Genomic DNA, 7,011 nt, shown 5'->3' with positions numbered 1-7,011 from the left:
TCACTTTCTTGGACAATTCACCCCCCCTTTTATGCAATGCAAGGAAATGGAAGGAAAGCACACAGTTCTCAGAAATGCAATCAAATGTAATTCAGTTCACCCCAGCAAGCTTAGACTACAGAAGTTTGAAACACAGGCCCAAAATACTTTTATATGTGCTGGCAATGAAGTGAAAAATATGCTAAAATGCTTTTAATTCCCTCTAGAGGTTCAGGGTGAGTGGTATCAAGTTAATATTAGTCCAGGCTCACTCTAGCAATGATTCAGGGATGGTTCTTAAGAGGCAAACGAATTTTTAGCAAGGAAAGCAAGGAAGCTGCTGTTTTCACACGTGGAGAAATTTGCAAATCGCGGTAAAATTCGCGAGTGCGTTTTTCGCGATTGCGGCAATAGTATAGGGGGTAGGAATGCGGTTCTAAGTTCGTTGAAAAGCCAAGATTCCCAGCTTTCAGAGGAGTTAGGAGGCAGTTCTACTTAGATTAAAATAGATTGAATTATATTATTTTAACTAAGAGATTGGTTCTGCACAGTTCTGCTAGGTACTCACAATATATTTTTGAAATAAATGGGCCTCGCCACAGATCTGGTCAGGTTTTCTTCACTCGCCATGGACGGTCTCTGCGCACAGCGTCGGGGTCAGCTCTACTCTGCTGGTCTGGTCTGGGTCTCTGGTTCTGATCAGGTCTGTGGGTCCGGATACAGCGGTCTCCGGTTCAGCTGGTCTCTCTCTGGATACAACACTGCTCTCTGGCAAATGGCAAGAGTTCTTGCAAAGAATTCAAACAGCTCGCCTGGCTGTGATAATGGCAATGATTTGAGGCCTGCTAAAGAGGGATTTAGCTTGTAGTTGACCTCTCTGCTACAAATTCTGAAGTAAAGTCTTGGTCTCTGAAGGTGGATAGATTGAAGTTTCTATGTTGGCTCTCTGGAGGTTGATGGAGGTAAAGTATGGATTTTCCCGGCAGAGGTCCCGCAGCAAATGGAATTGAAGGTCCCTATCTGTCCTGACTGTCTGCTTTTATGTGTTTTGAAAGTGGGTGTGTGTGCAGCATCACTAGCCAGCCCCTCTCTCAACTGCCCATTGGCCCAATTCTTCCCTCTCCCATGATTGGGGAAGGAACTGTGAGTCAGAGTGATGCTGTAGGTTTTATGGGTCAGAGGATCTTCCCCTGGTCAGTTTACACACAATCTATATTTTGACCCAAAAGACATATTTGCACAGGTACACATTTGTTTAAAATTACATGCACCCATCACATATCACAGGAGGTATACCCTGTCCAAATCTGCTCTTCCTGGGAGCTTGCATTCAGAAATGGCAACATTTGCACTTTTTAACTGGTTTCGTAATATCGGACATTACCCCAAATTTATACACATGTGCGCAAGGAGTATGGACATTACTTGAAGTAATACCCTCTTAACTGCTAGTTTGCCCCCAGATCATGCCACCGGTTCTAAAAACCTCTTAAAATGTGGGCAGAAAAATCACAAGAATTATGGTATCATTTAAATAATTATGACAAGTCCGTACTATGAGTTATTCATCTTTTTCTAAGACCATATTCTGGCTACAGGGGTGTGTCTTTTCAGGTCACATGGTACAGAAACCAGTCTTTCCACTTTCTTCAAGCTCAGCCTCTGTCTCCAGTTTCTCCCCCTCCCAGTTTCTGCCAAGAGGAAGCCATTTTTATGACCCCTGCAATAAACCATCTGCCTGGGCCCTGGAAGGCCCATTGTTCAAGAGGAAGCCATTTATGGCCACTTCAATAAACCCTCTGCCTGGGTCCTATGTTTAGTCTCTAGCAGTCCCTTGGTAATTCAATCAGAGAAGTGTCATATCCCTTTTGGTGGGAACAGCAAAAGGCAGCTAGGCCTGGGAACTGCTGTGGATCCAGTTTCACTCCAATTGGGGGGAAGTTGTCAAGCAGAATCCAGTTCCTTAAGCCAGGCCCCAGCTAATGTCACTTTTAGTTACCCAGTTTTCTGCATTCAAATAAAACTAACCATTTTTACATATGCAGCTAGAATGCTGATTCTAAGTTTAAAACTATGACATTTAAACAATTGCAACCTATGTGACACTCAAAAGTAGGTCACTCATTTCTTTTAAACATTTAGATTTTTAGTGTCTTTCAGTCCAAATTTACTTAAACTGCTGAAATCCACAGCTCAGCCAGTCTTGTTATAAACCTTCAAGTCACTTCAGAATATAACTTTACGTTGGATCCACCTCTCAGTAAGTCTTTCTTTGGCCTGCTTTGGGTTCATTTATTCAGTTTTACACAAAAAAAGTCTGGTGTTGTTATAAAACGCCGGCTTTCTGATAGTGGTGAGTACTGGTAATGCACCCATTTTTGGGATGTAAGAAAATGAATTCCCCACAATTCTAGGTTTCTCTTGGCAATCAGCATTGCCATTCCCAATGGTTTCAGGCTACTGTGTGGGTGGCAAGTGAGGTAACCATTTTGGTGTGCGCACAAACTGCGTGGTTCTCCTGGATTCTGGCGCACTTGTGGGCTTTTTGGCCATCTTGGATTTTCTAAGCCCACAGCACCAAATGTTGCAGCATGATAGCTCAAACGTGGGTCAGGACACCCAACAGATCCCCCCACGTGACTGCCCTTTGAATTTGAGTCGATGGGGAGTCGGGTGCACAAGGGTTTTGACCCACGCACTGGTCTGTCCGCATAATCTTCTTCCAATTCTGCAAATGGCACAGTTCAGCATCTTTTCCTCCATCCAGTACTGATCGATCGGTTCTCCTCGCCGGTCCTGATGGGAATATTGGGCGGTACCCTGGGCCCCCCGCGTCTCTGCTCCCGGTCTCCGGATCGTCCTCCTTGGCCAGTCTCGAGGTTTTCTTTCTCCTAGGACGACAAAGGAAGAGCGGCAATACCTATTCATAGACATTTTTCCCCCACCATTGATATAGTGGGGTGGCATATAAATTTATAGTCATAACATATGAACATGCACATTTCTTTTTGCATTCAAAAAACGAAAACACCCACATTGAGAAACTCAGAATTTGATAGGCGATATGTAGGATATTTTAAGTTAGAACTGAATTAATCTGAGACAGTACCCTCTAGGATTCCAAAGGATTCCTCCAGTTGTTGCAGAGTGTGCCTGGGATGGCAACACTTCAACTGGTTTATGTGGACCCACTTGTCTTCCCCCTCTGCCAAACCGCCTTTGGGGATGCGGATCTTGTAGGCCACAGGGGAGATTTTGTCTATAATCTCAAAGGGTCCCTTCCATGTAGGCAAAACTTTTCGCTGTTTGGCCTGGTTCCTTTGGAAATTGTATAGATAGACCCGGTCCCCCACCTGATATTCCTTCCTGGAAGTCTTCAGGTCATAGTGGGTCTTCATGCTATCAGCTGATCTTTCTAGATTCCGCTGAGTATAAGCAAAAGCATGTTGAAGGTGTTTCCTTAAATTCTCCACATGCTCATGAGTTGTGGAGGCATTTATCAGTGTCTGCTCTTGGGTCCTGTAGAGCAAATGCTGAGGGAGCACCATCTTGCGCCCAGTCATCAACTCAAATGGTGACATTTTGGTTGCAGATGAAGGGGTAGATCTGATGGCCATTAGGACCAGAGGTAATCGGATATCCCAACTTCGCCCAGAATCTGCCACAAACTTTTTTAGTATGCTCACAATGGTTCGGTTATATCTCTCTACTGCCCCAGAAGAAGCTGGCCTGTAAGCAATGTGTAGCTTTCTCTTGACCCCCAGTATCTCCCACATCTTTGTCATTACTTCACTGGTGAAGTGGCTACCTCTGTCTGACTCAATCCTTTAAGGTAGACCAAAACGGGAAACGATGTGGTTAATCATCAGGGCAGCTGCAGTTTCTGCCTTGCAATTTGGGGCTGGGAGACATTCCACCCACTTGGTAAACAAGCATGTCACAGTCAACATGTACTTATTCCCCCTAGCAGAGCGAATCACGGGGCCTACAAAGTCGATTTGCAAATCTGACCATGGCAGTGTCATCCCCCTCTTTTGGAGGGGTGCACGGTGCGTAAGGGATGATGGCTGAAATTGTGCACACACAAGACACCCCTTCAAGTATTGGTCAATGTCCTGCCCCATGTGTGGCCAGTATGCAACCTCTCTTAAGATTTCCAGTGTTGTGTGAAACCCCCTATGACCGGCGGTGGCCGCATCATGGGCGTGACTTAACATCAGGCTTCGGAATGAGGTAGGAACCACCCACTGATCGTGGCCAGCTTTGGATTTCTTACCAGCAAACCGTCTTGGATTCGGAACATTTTTGGACATTTCATCAACACTCTTAGGTCCTCTTTCCCAATGTAATCGGTATCCGTCAGGGGAAAGTTCTCAGGGTCCTCAAGGTGTTGGTAAAACTTACCAATAATTGGATCCCCCTTCTGAGCTGTAATCAAATCAGCATCAGGGGTCTCCTTGCTCCATTGTGCAATTGAAAGGTAGTTGTGAGCATTTGTCTGGGACCTAGTGATAGCAGTGACCTGGATTTCCCCCAACAGGGACTCTATTTCGATTAGATCCCCTTGGATGGCCCCGGTTTTGGCCAGCTGATCAGCTAAGTCATTTCCAGTTTTGTCTGGTCCCTCTACTTTGGAATGACCCTTGATCTTTTTCCAATAGATGGTCATCTCATTCGAGGTGACCAGATCATCAATGTTTTGGATCAACTTCCCATGTTTCAAGGGTTTGTTGTTAGCACATAACATGCCTCTGGCTTTCCAATTAAACAGGTGCTCCACGAACCCGTTCCGTACATAATCCGAATCTGTGATTATGACCAGTTCGTGGAGTTGATGCTGGACAGCAGTGAGGATGGCCTGATGCACAGCCATCAATTCTGCCACCTGACTACTTCGGGGACCAATTTTGTATCCAGCGGAGGGTTCTGGGAACTCCTTCACCCATGCATTCCCTACGCCGGCCACCAGTTCTTTCTCCCCGTTGTTGTCAACATGGTAAGAGCATCCATCCACATAGACAGTGGGCATTCCCTCACACTTGTCCTCTTCAAAGACTTTGTGGGGGGAATTAAGGTATGCCTCCATGTTGTCCTTTATTTTTAGACTTTCGTCCTCGAGACAGTTTTCTCTGGCACAATCATGCAAGTCAGCCAGACCTTGCGCGAGTGGACTCTTCTTGTTTTGGCCATATCTGACCTCCACAGGAAAGCCTTGCATTGACAGAATCCAGGAAGTAATTCGGGAATTACTCACATTTCCGGCCTGGATTCTGTCACTTTGGAGATATTGCAGAGGCTGGTGTGGAGTCTCCACTATGATGTGTTCCCCCTGGATAAACGGGTGGTAATTCTTCAATGCCCACACCGTTGCCAGGAGTGCCTTCTCACAATCGTTGAATTTTTCCTCCACAGAGGATAAAGTTTTGCTCGCATAGGAGATTACTTTATTGACCTTGTCATGCTTTTGGTATAATACTGCCGTCAAGCACGTATTAGAGAACCCCGTCTCCAGGAAGAACTCCTTGTTTCTGACAGGGTAAGCTAGGCAAGGCGCTTGTGAGAGGCTTCTTTTGAGTTGTTTTACTGCCTCGGCTTGTTCTGGACCCCATTCCCACTTGACCCCCCCTTCAGGAGATGAATCAGGGGTCTGGTGATCTCTGCGTAGCCCTCAATGAACTTTCTGCTGTAATTAGTCAGTCCAAGGAGGCTCCTTAGTTCCCGCAGAGTTGTGGGGTCTTTCAGTTTCTGAAGTGCTTCCACTTTCTTTTCCTGGGGACAGAGACCCTGAGGAGTAATCTCATGCCCCAAGAAATTAACACGGGTTCTACACCACTGTGCTTTCTGAAAGGAAAGTTTTGCTCCGGCGGCCCTCAACTGCGTCAGAACATAACGGATCTCCGCTATGTGTTCCTCCACAGATGAACTTTTGATGAGGACATCATCTACATAAGCCAGGTTACCCCTCGCACCCAGGTCGGGCATGGCCTTAGGTAGGAAAATATTGAACTCATTACCGGAGTTAAGGTATCCGAAGGGAGTCCGGGTCCATGTGTACTGCTGGCCCCCAAAGGTAAAAGCCAGCTTGTATTGGTCCTCCCTGCTGACAGGCACAGTCCAGTATCCATTGGTCAGGTCTATTGCAGTGAATACCTGTGACCCCTGGATCTGGGCCAGCCCTTGGTCAATGTAGGGCAGAGGCCATCGGGAAGTATGGACCCGTTTGTTGAGCTCCCTGAGGTCAGCGCAGAGTCTCCACTGGCCGTTTGGCTTTAATATTCCCAGCACCGGATTATTGAAGGTGCTGTGGATGGGACGGATTATTCCCCTGGACTCAAGGTTCCTAATTATTTCAGTAAGGGACTCCATTGATGCGAGAGGCAAGCGATATTGCTTCACAAAAACAGGAGTCATGCCAGGGTCCGTGGGGATTGTTGTTGTGTGGATGTCAGTGCGACCACAGTCATATGAGTCTACCGCAAAGAGATCTTGGAAATCCAAGAAAACTTGTTTCAACTTTTGCTTTTGTTCCAGAGTCACACAGGCATCAGCTAGGTTGACTCTCTCTTCCACCATCTGCCTGAAGCCTGGAAAGACTTCTGGTTTGGCTATCTCCGCTGCCTCCTCCAGCTGGGTGGAGAAGTCCCTGGTCAGAGTGCTGATTTGGACTGGAGGCTTCAGGTGGGAAAGGCAGCCCTCATGGACCTGGAAAATCACCTCATCCCTCCTGAAGTCACAAGTCACATCTTCCTTACCATAAGGGCAAGAAGTGTACACCAGGAAGTTCCCCCCATGCCGGGTAAAAATCCTGTCTGGTGTTGTATTGTCCTCACTGTCACCGTCAAAACAGTCCTTGGGGATTGGTCCTAACAGTTCATTACCTAAATCGATGGAAAAATGTCGGTCATCAACCGCCATTCCAATAATGGTGCCTGCGGCTAGAGTAATACTCTTTAAGTCGCTGTTATCCACCTCTATTGAATGGTGTCATGTTCTATGTTGACTAATGGAGTTGGGTTTACCCCCAACCCTTGC

This window comes from Ambystoma mexicanum, chromosome 4p (assembly GCF_040938575.1).
Source record: "Ambystoma mexicanum isolate Mex_15411 chromosome 4p, UKY_AmexF1_1, whole genome shotgun sequence".
Taxonomy (NCBI): Eukaryota; Metazoa; Chordata; class Amphibia; order Caudata; family Ambystomatidae; genus Ambystoma; species Ambystoma mexicanum.
This window is presented reverse-complemented; position numbering follows the sequence as displayed.